We start from the raw sequence: 16,355 nt of genomic DNA, 5'->3' as shown, positions 1-16,355 counted from the left end.
GGGTTGCAAGTCTTCTTAGAAGTAGCAGAATCTCCGGAGCAAGCCATCTTGTCAAAGTGAATACCGAAAAGTAAATAAACAATATTCTAAGATTTCTAGGAAAATGCACATTCTTATACATGTCAGCAGCCAGACGTTGCCGCTTGTCTGACGATTATGACACCTAGATTGTCACGTGGGTAAAGAACTAAACCAATCAGGTAGCAGACTGCTTCTTAACTTTGCTCTTTCGCGCCGAACGAAGCTTCAAAGTTATCAATAATCCGATTGTCTTCGACACACAATAGACGCAAAATTTTACGGCTTGGTTTTTAGTACATTCATGTAACGAAGTTCCATCCGCATGGTGCGAATGCCGGCGGGTTAATTTGATACGCTCTGTGCGAAAAAATTGACGCCTTAGTACATGGCGCCCATAGTCATGCCCACATTACCATCAGACTAGTGCACGTTCACAAAAACTCTAGGCTTATCCTACTGAAAGCAGACATGCCAGCAATCTAAAAGATCAGCAACAGCCCTTTAATAATTCCACACATTCACAGACCAACCATATTACCATTTGATAAATCAAATATATAATGCAAAGCCGTTCTAACCTTACCAACATTAAGCAGACAGACAGAATCAGAGTTCACAAAATAAACCAAACATGCACACGCAAATACGTGCTTATGGTGCCTTCTTGGATTTTAGTTTTAAATAACTCAAAATATCTCAAAAACTATCAGTGTTCACAAAATAAACAAAACATGCATGTGCAAAAGTGTACTTATGATGCCATCTTGGATTTCTGTTTTAAATAACAATATATCTCAAAAATTACGAATCAGACAAATTTCCACAGATGGAACGTCACATCCTTACAACACGATTTATTCGAAAAGCAATTTTCGACAAATCAATGCAGATAACGCAAATTTTTAATTTAAGCCATTCTCAACCAACTATAGCTACAAAATATATACATAAACATGGAAAGACACTGCACTAAAATCACCAGCACTCACAGATAGCTGTACAGCTTTCAGGGACTCAGGGAGTTAACCCCAGACAAGCCTGGCTGAAAAGCCCATAGGGAATTTTTTTTTATTTATAAAACACATAGACCTAGATTTGGAGTTTGGCGTTAGCCGTGAAAACCAGCGTTAGAGGCTCCTAACGCTGGTTTTAGGCTACCGCCGGTATTTGGAGTCACTCAAAATAGGGTCTAAGGCTCACTTTTCAGCCGCGACTTTTCCATACCGCAGATCCCCTTACGTCAATTGCGTATCCTATCTTTTCAATGGGATCTTTCTAACTCCGGTATTTAGAGTTGTTTCTGAAGTGAGCGTTAGACATCTAACGACAAAACTCCATCCGCAGGAAAAAAGTCAGTAGTTAGGAGCTTTCTCGGCTAACGCCGGTTTATAAAGCTCTTAACTACTGTACTCTAAAGTACACTAACACCCATAAACTACCTATGTACCCCTAAACCGAGGTCCCCCCACATCGCCGACACTCGAATAATTTTTTTTAACCCCTAATCTGCCGACCGCCACCTACGTTATCCTTATGTACCCCTAATCTGCTGCCCCTAACACCACCGACCCCTGTATTATATTTATTAACCCCTAACCTGCCCCCCACAACGTCGCCTCCACCTACCTACACTTATTAACCCCTAATCTGCCGACCGCAAAGCGCCGCCACCTACGTTATCCTTATGTACCCCTAATCTGCTGCCCCTAACACCGCCGACCCCTATATTATATTTATTAACCCCTAATCTGCCCCCCTCAACATCGCCTCCACCTGCCTACACTTATTAACCCCTAATCCGCCTCACTAACCCTATCATAAATAGTATTAACCCCTAATCTGCCCTCCTTAACATCGCCGACACCTAACTTCAATTATTAACCCCTAATCTGCCGACCGGAGCTCACCGCTATTCTAATAAATGTATTAACCCCTAAAGCTAAGTCTAACCCTAACACTAACACCCCCCTAAGTTAAATATAATTTAAATCTAACGAAATTAATTAACTCTTATTAAATAAATTATTCCTATTTAAAGCTAAATGCTTACCTGTAAAATAAACCCTAATATAGCTACAATATAAATTATAATTATATTATAGCTATTTTAGGATTTATATTTATTTTACAGGTAACTTTGTATTTATTTTAACCAGGTACAATAGCTATTAAATAGTTAAGAACTATTTAATAGCTAAAATAGTTAAAATAATTACAAATTTACCTGTAAAAGAAATCCTAACCTAAGTTACAATTAAACCTAACACTAGACTATCAATAAATTAATTAAATAAACTACCTACAATTACCTACAATTAACCTAACACTACACTATCAATAAATTAATTAAATACAATTGCTACAAATAAATACAATTAAATAAACTAGCTAAAGTACAAAAAATAAAAAAGAACTAAGATACAAAAAATAAAAAAATATTTACAAACATAAGAAAAATATTACAACAATTTTAAACTAATTACACCTACTCTAAGCCCCCTAATAAAATAACAAAGACCCCCAAAATAAAAAAATGCCCTACCCTATTCTAAATTACTAAAGTTCAAAGCTCTTTTACCTTACCAGCCCTGAACAGGGCCCTTTGCGGGGCATGCCCCAAGAAATACAGCTCTTTTGCCTGTAAAAAAAAACATACAATACCCAAGCCCCCCAACATTACAACCCACCACCCACATACCCCTAATCTAACCCAAACCCCCCTTAAATAAACCTAACACTAAGCCCCTGAAGATCATCCTACCTTGTCTTCACCTCACCGGGTATCACACCGATCCGTCCAGAAGAGCTCCTCCGATGTCCTGATCCAAGCCCAAGCGGGGGGCTGAAGAGGTCCATGATCCGGCTGAAGTCTTCATCCAAGCGGGGCAGAAGAGGTCTTCCATCCGATTGAAGTCTTCATCCAAGCGGCATCCATCCGAAGCGAAGCGGCAGCATCCTGAAGACCTCCACCGCGGAACATCCATCCTGGCCGACGACTGAACGACGAATGACGGTTCCTTTAAATGACGTCATCCAAGATGGCGTCCCTCGAATTCCGATTGGCTGATAGGATTCTATCAGCCAATCGGAATTAAGGTAGGAATATTCTGATTGGCTGATGGAATCAGCCAATCAGAATCAAGTTCAATCCGATTGGCTGATCCGATCAGCCATTCAGATTGAGCTCGCATTCTATTGGCTGTTCCGATCATCCACATGGATGAAGACTTCAGCCGGATCATGGACCTCTTCAGCCCCCCGCTTGGGCTTGGATCAGGACATCGGAGGAGCTCTTCTGGACGGATCGGTGTGATACCCGGTGAGGTGAAGACAAGGTAGGATGATCTTCAGGGGCTTAGTGTTAGGTTTATTTAAGGGGGGTTTGGGTTAGATTAGGGGTATGTGGGTGGTGGGTTGTAATGTTGGGGGGCTTGGGTATTGTATGTTTTTTTTTACAGGCAAAAGAGCTGTATTTCTTGGGGCATACCCCGCAAAGGGCCCTGTTCAGGGCTGGTAAGGTAAAAGAGCTTTGAACTTTAGTAATTTAGAATAGGGTAGGGCATTTTTTTATTTTGGGGGTCTTTGTTATTTTATTAGGGGGCTTAGAGTAGGTGTAATTAGTTTAAAATTGTTGTAATATTTTTCTTATGTTTGTAAATATTTTTTTATTTTTTGTAACTTAGTTCTTTTTTATTTTTTGTACTTTAGCTAGTTTATTTAATTGTATTTATTTGTAGCAATTGTATTTAATTAATTTATTGATAGTGTAGTGTTATATAATAATTATAATTTATATTGTAGCTATATTAGGATTTATTTTACAGGTAAGTATTTAGCTTTAAATAGGAATAATTTATTTAATAAGAGTTAATTAATTTCGTTAGATTTAAATTATATTTAACTTAGGGGGGTGTTAGTGTTAGGGTTAGACTTAGCTTTAGGGGTTAATACATTTATTAGAATAGCGGTGAGCTCCAGTCGGCAGATTAGGGGTTAATGTTTGAAGTTAGGTGTCGGCGATGTTAGGGAGGGCAGATTAGGGGTTAATACTATTTATGATAGGGTTAGTGAGGTGGATTAGGGGTTAATAACTTTATTATAGTAGCGCTCAGGTCCGGTCGGCAGATTAGGGGTTAATAAGTGTAGGCAGGTGGAGGCGACGTTGTGGGGGGCAGATTAGGGGTTAATAAATATAATATAGGGGTAGGCGATGTTAGGGCAGCAGATTAGGGGTACATAAGGATAATGTAAGTAGCGGCGGTTTACGGAGCGGCAGATTAGGGGTTAATAATAATATGCAGGGGTCAGCGATAGTGGGGGCGGCAGATTAGGGGTTAATAAGTGTAAGGTTAGGGGTGTTTAGACTCGGGGTACATGTTAGAGTGTTAAGTGCAGACGTAGGAAGGGTTACCGCATAGCAAACAATGGGGCTGCGTTAGGAGCTGAACGCGGCTTTTTTGCAGGTGTTTGGGTTTTTTTCAGCTCAAACAGCCCCATTGTTTCCTATGGGGGAATCGTGCACGAGCACGTTTTTGAGGCTGGCCGCGTCCGTAAGCAACTCTGGTATCGAGAGTTGAAGCTGCGTTAAAAATGCTCTACGCTCCTTTTTTGGAGCCTAACGCAGCCTTTATGTGGTCTCTCAATACCAGAGTTATTTTTATGGTGCGGCCAGAAAAAAGCCGGCGTTAGTTTTTCGGGTCGTTACCGACAAAACTCCAAATCTAGCCGATAGAAAATCTGGCACTCTCTTGTGTATATATATACAGTATATATATATATATATATATATATATATATATATATATATATATATATATATATATATATATATATATATATATATATATATATATATATATATATATATATATCAATTAGACATGTGCAATTCGTTTCGGCACCATAACGAAAATTCCAAAAAAAAATAAATCAGTTTCCGGATTTTCAAATCCATTCTTTATTCATATTCGGAATTTTTCATTGTTCTAATTTAAACCGCAGTTCCCAAACATCGCCGACACTAACTAAACCTATTAACCTCTAAACCACCGTTCCCCGACATCACTGACACTAACTAAAACACTAAATCAAGCTATTAACCCCTAAACCACCATTTCCGACATCACCAACACTAACTAAACCTATTAACCTCTGAACTGCCATCCTCCAACTTCGCTGACACTAACTAAACCTATTGACCTCTAAACCGCTGTTCCCGACATCGCCAACACTAACTAAAACTATTAACATCTAAACCGCCATTCCCCGACATCTCCAACACTAATTAAACCTATTAACCTCTAAACCGCAGCCCCCCCACATCACCAACACTAACTAAACATATTAACCTCTAAACTGCCGCCCCCCAACATCGCCAACACTAACTAAACATATTAACCTCTAAACTGCTGCCCCCCGGCATCACCAACACTAACTAAACCTATTAACCTCTAAACCGCTGCCCCCCCCACATCACCAAAAATAACGAAACCTATTAACCTCTAAACCGCTGCCCCCACATCGCCAAAACTAAGTAAACCTATTAACCCCTAAACTGCCGTCCCCCCACATTGCAAACACTAACTACTAACTACCTAGTTAAAATAAATACAAATTTACCTGTTAAATAAAAATACAACCTAAGTTTAAACTAAAAAAAAAACTAACATTGCTTTTTAAAAAAATCTAATAATAAATAAAAAACCTAACGTTACTAAAAATAATAAAACCTAGCATTACAAAAAAATGAAAACTACAATTACAAAAAATAATAAACACTAAAATTACAACAAAAAAACCTACCATTACAAAAAATAACAAATTAAATTATCCAAAATAATAAAAATTATTCCTATTCTGATACCCTGTATAAAAAGAAACACCCCAAAATAAAAAAAAAACCTAATCTATAAATCTATAATAAACTACCCATAGCCCTTCAAATGGCCTATTGTAGGGCATTGCCCTAAAGTTAACAGCTCTTTTGTCCCCAAAAATTAAACAAATACCCCTAATATTACAAACTCCCACCCCCTCAAACCCCCAAAATAAATAAAACCTAACTAAAAAAAAACTACCCATTGCCCCAAAAAAGGCATTTGTATGGGCATTGCACTTAAAAGGGCATTCAGCTCTTTTACAGCCCATTAAAAATAAAAAGCCATAATCTAAAAAAAAAAGAACTAAAAAAGCTAACACCAACCCCAAAATCAGTACTCACAGTTCCTGAAGTCTGGCAAAAGATCTTCATCCCCGCGGTGAAGCATCTTCATCCAGGCGGCTCCATCTGCATCCATCGCAGGATCGGCATCTTCTATCTTGATCCCAGTGGAGGCGGAGCAGCCGGTGGATGCATAAAAGCAGAGGTCCAGACTGAGGTCCAGGAGGAAGTACATCGATCCGACATGGAGCTCCTCTTCATGCGTTTGTCCACTGCACACTGAAGATTGAATACAAGGTACCCCTTTTATATTAGTGTACTGTTGCATTCCTATTGGCTGAAAAATTCAAATCAGGCTAAAATGTCATCCATGACAACTGCCGTGCCCTTGTAGCCCCTTAAGAGGGAACTCATCTCTCTTTGAAAGATTTCAGGAGCAGAGGATATCCCGAAGGGGTAATGAAGGTAGTCAGTTTTTGGCACTTTAGGTCTAGAGGTATCTGCCAGAAGCCTCTGGGAGCATCCAATGTAGAGAAGAACTTCACCCCAGTCAGTTTTGGAGCTATGTCTTCAAGCGTCGGCAACATGTATCTCTCTCTTTTCACCACCTCATTCAGCCATTTCAAGTCTACGCAGGTGCATACCTTCCCGTTCTTTTTCGCGACAGGCACAATAGGGGCACATTAGTCAGTTTCTTCAACAACCTATACATAAATTAGACATGTGCAATTCGTTTTGGCACCATAACAAAAATTCGAAAACAAATAAATCAGTTTCCGAATTTTCAAATCTATTCTTTATTCATATTCGGAATTTTTAATTGTTCTAATTTAAACCTATTCCCCGACATCGCCAACACTAACTAAAACTATTAACCTCTAAACCGCAGCCCCCCACATCGCCAACACTAACTAAACATATTAACCTCTAAACCGCCGCCCCCCCCCCACATCGCCAACACTAACTAAACATATTAACCTCTAAACCGCCGCTCCCCGGCATCACCAACACTAACTAAACCTATTAACCTCTAAACCGCTGCCCCCCCCACCTCGCCAAAACTAACTAAACCTATTAACCTCTAAACCGCTGCCCCCCACATCGCCAAAACTAAGTAAACCTATTAACCACTAAACTGCCGTCCCCCCACATCGCAAACACTAACTACTAACTACCTAGTTAAAATAAATACAAACTTACCTGTGGAATAAAAATAAAAGCTAAGTTTAAACTAAAAAAATACTAACATTACTTTTTAAAAAAAATCTAATAATAAATCAAAAATCAAAAACCTAACGTTACTAAAAATAATAAAACCTAACATTACAAAAAAATGAAAACTACAATTACAAAAAATAATAAACACTAAAATTACAACAAAAAAAACTACCATTACAAAAAAATAACAAACGAAATAATCCAAAATAATAAAAATTATTCCTATTCTGATAACCCGTATAAAAAAAACACACCAAAATAAAAAAACCTAATCTATAATAAATAACTCATAGCCCTTAAAAGGGCCTATTGTAGGGCATTGCCCTAAAGTTAACAGCTCTTTTGCCCCCAAAAATTAAACAAATACCCCTAATATTACAAACCCCCACCCCCTCAAACCCCAAAATAAATAAAACCTAACTAAAAAAAAACTACTCTACCCATTGCCCCAAAAATGGCATTTGTATGGGCTACAGATAAAATTAAGCAGAAGAAGGCGCCACAATAGTGCACATCAGTGTGACTAGGTCTCCACACACGCAAACAATAATTGTACTTACAATATAAAAAGCACTTGATAAGTGCCACAAAAGCCTCCTGGACCTTCCGCAGCTGTCTAGATAGCTGCCCTCATGCCAAACAGCAAGGCTCCCACAGATCTGTGTAGTATGGGCATTGCACTTAAAAGGGCATTCAGCTCTTTTACAGCCCATTAAAAATAAAAAGCCATAATCTAAAAAAAAAGAACTAAAAAAACCTAACACCAACCCCAAAATCAGTAAGTTCCTGAAGTCTGGCAAAAGATCTTCATCCCAGCGGCGAAGAATCTTCATCCAGGCGGCTCCATCTGCATCCATCACAGGATCGGCATCTTCTATCTTTATCCCAGCGGAGGCGGAGTGGCCGGTGGATGTGTGAAAGTGGAGGTTCAGGCTGAGGTCCAGGAGGAAGTCCATCTGTCCGACATGGAGCTCCTCTTCATGCGATTGTCCACTGCACACTGAAGATTGAATACAAGGTACACCTTTTATATTGGGGTACTGTTGCATTCCTATTGGCTGAAAAATTAAAATCAGGCTAAAATGTCATCCATGACGACTGCCGTGCCCTTGTGGTCCCTTAAGGGTGAACTCATCTCGCTTTGAAAGATTTCAGGAGCAGAGGATATCCCGAAGGGGAGACTGCTGAAGCAAAACCAACCTACCGGTGTAATGAAGGTAGTCAGTTTGGGGCACTTTGGGTCTAGAGGTATCTGCCAGAAGCCTCTGGAAGTATCCAATGTAGAGAAGAACTTCGCCCCAGCTAGTTTCAGAGCTATGTCTTCAAGCGTCGGCATCACATATCTCTGTTTTTTCACCAGCTCATTCAGCCGTTTCAAGTCTACGCAGATGCATACCTTCCCGTTATTTTTCGAAACAGGCACAATGGGGGCACATCAGTCAGTTTCTTCAACAACCTCTTCAATAACTCCCATATTCTTTATTCACAGAAGTTCCTTCTCCACTTGAGGCATGAGCGGAAATGGAATTCTACGAGGAGTGGTAATGCTGTAGGGTACTGCATTAACTTTAGGTGATATTCGGACAGGATTACAATTTAGCAGGCACAATTCACCAAACATGTCTTCGGTAATCTCATTTAGTCTGGCGACAAGGCCTAAACCACAGGCAGCTTTCCTGCTCAATTGTTTTTTAACACACTGACCTCTAATTACCCACATGGTAAATTTCATCTGCTTTTACTCGCAGCTGGCAGGAAATGTCCCCACACAATCGATGCGGCCACCAGGACTATGAACTTTCACTGTAACTTTTGCCAGCTGAGACTGTTGAAACAGTTTTATGAATGCTGCAAGGGACATAACAGTGTTGTCTGCTCCTGTGTCAATCTTGAAGGCAACCGTGGCTCCCATTACAGTAAGGGTAACCCGCCAATCTTTGTCTGAACCAGACATTTCAACAACAGACCCTACAAAGAACACTTCTTTATCCTCCTGGTCATTATCCACCAGCATCTCCTTAATGGACTCAGTTTTACACACCCCTTCAAAATGGCCCATCCGCTTACACTTTCTACATCTTTTTATCTTTAGCGGGGCATATGACATTCTGATCATGAAAACGTTTACACTGAGTGCAGCGAGCCTGCTGCATCTATCTGCTTCTGGGCCTATCTGTTGCCCTTGGTCTATCACTCACACTGTGCCTTTCACCTGCAGCTCTCCTGAACTGCTGCACTTCATCCACAATACTTTCAAACCTCATGTCAGCACTTTGCTTTTTTACCAGTTCCCTCTGGCAGGCCATCCTAATAGCCCTATCTAACGTAAATTCAGCCTTCAACTGTAGCTTTACTGAGACCTCAGCATCTGCAATTCTTATAACTATTCTGTCTCTGATTTGCTCTTCTGTAGCAACACCAAAATCACAGAATTCAGCTAATTCATACAGGTTTGTGCACAAATGACTCCACTAATTCTCCAACACGCTGAGCGTGTTAATGGAAACAGGCCCTCTCATGAATCACATTACGTTTGGGTACAAAGTGAGCACTGAGTTTCTTCATGACTATTTCAAAGTTAAACTATTCCCCTTCTTGGAATGTAAAGGCACTAAACACTGGCTCCACATATTTCCCAATAGAGTATAAAAGATAATTAACTTGTACTTCACCACTCTCCTTGTCCAGCTTGGAAGCAATCCTGAAGCATTGAAACTGTTGGCACCATGTGGGCCAAGCTGCAGACTGAGAGAAATCAAAAGGCTCAGGTGGGGTAAACTTCAACATCATCATTAATCAGGAAACAGAAGCACAGGCAAGTACTCTGACACCATGTCATGAGATGCAGGACACAGCATAGAAGGTACAACGCTATTTTATTGCAGAGCATAGAAGTATACAGACTGCACAACACATCAGACTTAATAACTGTGACATAGACTACAACCACTATAAGTCATGACCCCATCCTGTGACATCACACTCCCACTCTCATCACAGAGCCACCTGGATGAAGATGTTTCACCGATGGGATGAAGATCTTTCAACAGACTTCAGGAACCGTGAGTACCAATTTTGGGGTTAGTGTTAGTTTTTATTTTATAAAGAAACAGAGAAGGCGCCACATAGCATAATTCCGTTTGGTATACCAAACTCAGAGTTGTAACTCAAATGCACTCACGTGTTAAAAAGCACCAAGATGTAGTGCTGACTAGGCAGACCGGAACCTCAGAGTTGTCCGGTAAACTCTCCTCTCAGGCTAAAGCTCTCAGCAGCCAGGGTAGTAGTCACCAGCAACGTTAAGGTGTATGGATGTCAGGATAGGCACTAAAACTCCTCCAGCACTTGGAGAGTTAGTCCAAACAGGGATATCCAAATAAAAAGCAATGTAGCAAGTTTGTATCAATAAAAGTGTTTATTTAAACACATTAAAAACACAGCTACGCGTTTCTCAGTATCATGTACTGTTTCCTCAGGCTGAATAAAACTATACAAATCTTGCTACTTAATATACCCTATACTAACCAATAGAAATGGCTGTTTAGCAGACACACCCTGGTTTCTCTTAATTGATCACATGACTGTCAGGTGTTTGTAAATAACATTGTGTCACATCTATGTTAATACAATAATATCCCCTGTGCTCCTATGATCCCACAGGTAAACATCATAAACAGTAATATCCCATTATACATTTGTCTATAAACAATTTATAGCATATTGAGAAATACATTGGAAATGTTCCAGCAATTCAACATTTAATAACTGGTAGATAACAAAAAGAATATTTACATTCAGTTCCGATCCCCATTAGCAGATCGATCCTCATCCTACCTTTTTTTCTCTTAGCTCACTTGGTCAGAAAGTATTAACCACTGTAATGGCGCTCTCACAAGTGTTTACATAATTATAAGTGCTATGCGTCTCAATTCAAAATATAACTTCCATCTCAAGGTTATTTTAAAATCGTACATCTATTGTTTCATTGATTTATTTCTACATGGTTTCCATTATGCAAAAAATAATAAAAAGTGTAAAGTAAGAAGTATAAGATATATACGATAGCTGTCTTGTTGTGCATTCAATTAATCAAACCTTTACTATACACTGACGTGTCCAATTTTCATAGGTGTTGCTAAGGACAACGTCTCCGGTAGGTATGTGTTGTTAGCGCTTTCCTATTGGTGTCCCTAGGAGTGACGTATCCAATAGCCATAGGAGGTTTACGTCTGACATAGTGTCACACCTCCTTTCTATCTATGTTTGATTGAGGATACGTCAGCGTTCTAGCTCTGTTCTGATAGGAGTAATTGTAAATGCATGAGCTAAATTGACACTAGTCATCAGAACCTCTATACTAAACACTCACATATGTTATCATTGTTATTCCTCCACATCAGTCGTGCACTTATATACAACAACAACTTTATATGTCGTTAGTTGGCTCTTAACTTCACTTGTAAGTTCTACTATCCTAGCGGTATGTGCGAGTTAGTTATTCTCAGTATGAACAGATTTATAGTGTGACAGACAAAAAAAAAATACATAAATTGATAATATAACGATATAATTCAGTGATGTAATATAATATAGTGTCTATAAATGAAGTGTACTACATAATTAAGGTTTTTAATTATTATCCTAAAATTAATTTATTTATATGTATATATTTGGTTGTTTTATATATGTGTTTAATATATTATATAATAAGTTCAGTGTGATTAATACGTATTCTAATATATGTGTCCTGGAAGGTTTTTTTAAAAACATAAAACAAAAATATATATAAGTGCTCCGTGTCAATAATTTATTATGTGTTTAATTCTGTGAATATTTATTATTTAAATATTTATGATCATATACATAAACTTCTTGGACATTTGTATCTAATGTTAATCCATTTATGTAGATATAGAATTTTATATATTATATTATATTATAATGGGGTGATACTCTTATTCAGTGTTTTATTGTGTACTTAATTATGTGCTAAAAGCTACTAAATACATGTTCATATTTAAACCATTGGGATGTAATGTCCCCAATTGGTAAATCCAAATAGACGTAGTCTATTGTACCTATTGTATAAATTTGAAGGGGTAATGTATTCTATTGGTGTAATGGAGAATATATTGAGATTCCCCTGATGTACAGAATGGCAGTGTTTGGGGACACTATGGCCTAGATTTGGAGTTCGGCGGTAGCCGTGAAAACCAGCGTTAGAGGCTCCTAACGCTGGTTTTGGCCGCCTGCTGGTATTTGGAGTCAGTGATTAAAGGGTCTAACGCTCACTTTTCAGCCGCGACTTTTCCATACCGCAGATCCCCCTACGCCATTTGCTTATCCTATCTTTTCAATGGGAACTTCCTAACGCCGGTATTTAGAGTCGTTTCTGAAGTGAGCGGTAGAGCTCTAACGACAAAACTACAGCCGCCTGAAAACAGCAGGAGTTAAGAGCTTTCTGGGCTAACGCCGGTTCATAAAGCTCTTAACTACTGTACTCTAAAGTACACTAACACCCATAAACTACCTATGTACCCCTAAACCGAGCTCCCCCCACATCGCCGCCACTCGATTAAAATTTTTTAACCCCTAATCTGCCGACCGCCACCTACGTTATACTTATGTACCCCTAATCTGCTGCCCCTAACCCCGCCGACCCCTGTATTACATTTATTAACTCCTAACCTGCCCCCCACAACGTCGCCGCCAGCTACTTAAAATAATTAACCCCTAATCTTCCGACCGCAAAGCGCCGCCACCTACGTTATCCCTATGTACCCCTAATCTGCTGCCCCTAACACCGCCGACCCCTATATTATATTTATTAACCCCTAATCTGCCCCCCTCAACGTCGCCGACACCTGCCTACACTTATTAACCCCTAATCTGCCGAGCGGACCGCACCGCTACTATAATAAAGTTATTAACCCCTAACCCGCCTCACTAACCCTATAATAAATAGTATTAACCCCTAATCTGCCCTCCCTAACATCTCCGACACCTAACTTCAATTATTAACCCCTAATCTGACGACCGGAGCTCACCTCTACTATAATAAATGGATTAACCCCTAAAGCTAAGTCTAACCCTAACACTAACACCCCCCTAACTTAAATATAATTTACATCTAACGAAATAAATTAACTCTTATTAAATAAATTATTCCTATTTAAAGCTAAATACTTACCTGTAAAATAAATGCTAATATAGCTACAATATAAATTATAATTATATTATAGCTATTTTAGGATTTAGATTTATTTTACAGGCAACTTTGTAATTATTTAACCAGGTACAATAGCTATTAAATAGTTAATAACTATTTAATAGTTACCTAGTTAAAATAATAACAAATTTACCTGTAAAATAAATCCTAACCTAAGATATAATTAAACCTAACACTACCCTATCAATAAATTAATTAAATAAACTACCTACAATTACCTACAATTAACCTAACACTACACTATCAATAAATTAATTAAACACAATTCCTACAAATAAATACAATTAAATAAACTAGCTAAAGTACAAAAAATAAAAAAGAACTAAGTTACAAAAAATAAAAAAATATTTACAAACATTAGAAAAATATTACAACAATTTTAAACTAATTACACCTACTCTAAGCCCCCTAATAAAATAACAAAGCCCCCCAAAATAAAAAATTCCCTACCCTATTCTAAATTAAAAAAGTTACAAGCTCTTTTACCTTACCAGCCCTGAACAGGGCCCTTTGCAGGGCATGCCCCAAGAATTTCAGCTCTTTTGCCTGAAAAAAAAAACATACCATACCCCCCCCAACATTACAACCCACCACCCACATACCCCTAATCTAACCCAAACCCCCCTTAAAGAAACCTAACACTAAGCCCCTGAAGATCTTCCTACCTTGTCTTCACCATCCAGGTATCACCGATCCGTCCTGGCTCCAACATCTTCATCCAACCCAAGCGGGGGTTGGCGATCCATCATCCGGTGGCTGAAGAGGTCCAGAAGAGGCTCCAAAGTCTTCCTCCTATCCGGCAAGAAGAGGACATCCGGACCGGCAAACATCTTCTCCAAGCGGCATCTTCGATCTTCTTCCATCCGGTGCGGAGCGGGTGCATCTTGAAGCAGGTGACGCGGATCCATCCTCTTCTTCCGTTGTCTCCCGACGAATGACGGTTCCTTTAAGGGACGTCATCCAAGATGGCGTCCCTCGAATTCCGATTGGCTGATAGGATTCTATCAGCCAATCTGAATACGCATTTTGGTTGTTCTTCTAGATTTCTACTGAGTATTGGGTCTCTCATCAATATACCCCAATGTTTTTTAATTATAGTATTAATCAATAAAAATTGGGGTATATTGATGAGAGACCCAATACTCAGTAGTAATCTAGAAGAACAACCAAAATGCGTATTCAGAAGGGCACCTACACTGAAGAATTTACTGGCCCCTAGTAAGGTTGTAATTAATGCAAAAAATAATAAAAAAGATCAAGCACCTAGGAAAATCCAAGGATCTCTTACAAACATTAGAAAGAAAGCGAATAATAACAACAAGAAAGGAGTTTATAAATGTAAATATAAGAGATGCAGAATGTGCAAATTTATTGAAATAGGAACCACTAGTTTTATATCCTATACTACGGGGATCAGTTTTTCTATAAAGGATCATTTGACATGCGCATCTTCCTATGTTATATATCTTCTGTCATGCAAACTATGTAAAGTTCAGTATGTGGGGCGCACCTGTCGAGTAGTCAGAACTAGATGGAACGAACACTATAGAAATATGAAAAACAAATTGAAAAATCATAGTGTCCCCAAACACTGCCATTCTGTACATCAGGGGAATCTCAATATATTCTCCATTACACCAATAGAATACATTACCCCTTCAAATTTATACAATAGGTACAATAGACTACGTCTATTTGGATTTACTAATTGGGGACATTACATCCCAATGGTTTAAATATGAACATGGATTTAGTAGCTTTTAGCACATAATTAAGTACACAATAAAACACTGAATAAGAGTATCACCCCATTATAATATAATATAATATATAAAATTCTATATCTACATAAATGGATTAACATTAGATACAAATGTCCAAGAAGTTTATGTATATGATCATAAATATTTAAATAATAAATATTCACAGAATTAAACACATAATAAATTATTGACACGGAGCACTTATATATATTTTTGTTTTATGTTTTTTAAAAAAACCTTCCAGGACACATATATTAGAATACGTATTAATCACACTGAACTTATTATATAATATATTAAACACATATATAAAACAACCAAATATATACATATAAATAAATTAATTTTAGGATAATAATTAAAAACCTTAATTATGTAGTACACTTCACTTATAGACACTATATTATATTACATCACTGAATTATATCGTTATATTATCAATTTATGTATTTTTATTTTGTCTGTCACACTATAAATCTGTTCATACTGAGAATAACTAACTCGCACATACCGCTAGGATAGTAGAACTTACAAGTAAAGTTAAGAGCCAATCCTATTGGCTGAAAAATTAAAATCAGGCTAAAATGTCATCCATGACGACTGCCGTGCCCTTGTGGTCCCTTAAGGGTGAACTCATCTCGCTTTGAAAGATTTCAGGAGCAGAGGATATCCCGAAGGGGAGACTGCTGAAGCAAAACCAACCTACCGGTGTAATGAAGGTAGTCAGTTTGGGGCACTTTGGGTCTAGAGGTATCTGCCAGAAGCCTCTGGAAGTATCCAATGTAGAGAAGAACTTCGCCCCAGCTAGTTTCAGAGCTATGTCTTCAAGCGTCGGCATCACATATCTCTGTTTTTTCACCAGCTCATTCAGCCGTTTCAAGTCTACGCAGATGCATACCTTCCCGTTATTTTTCGAAACAGGCACAATGGGGGCACATCAGTCAGTTTCTTCAACAACCTCTTC

The sequence above is a fragment of the Bombina bombina genome, chromosome 5 (assembly GCF_027579735.1).
Source record: "Bombina bombina isolate aBomBom1 chromosome 5, aBomBom1.pri, whole genome shotgun sequence".
NCBI lineage: Eukaryota > Metazoa > Chordata > Amphibia > Anura > Bombinatoridae > Bombina > Bombina bombina.
Note: the sequence above shows the minus strand (reverse complement) of the source record.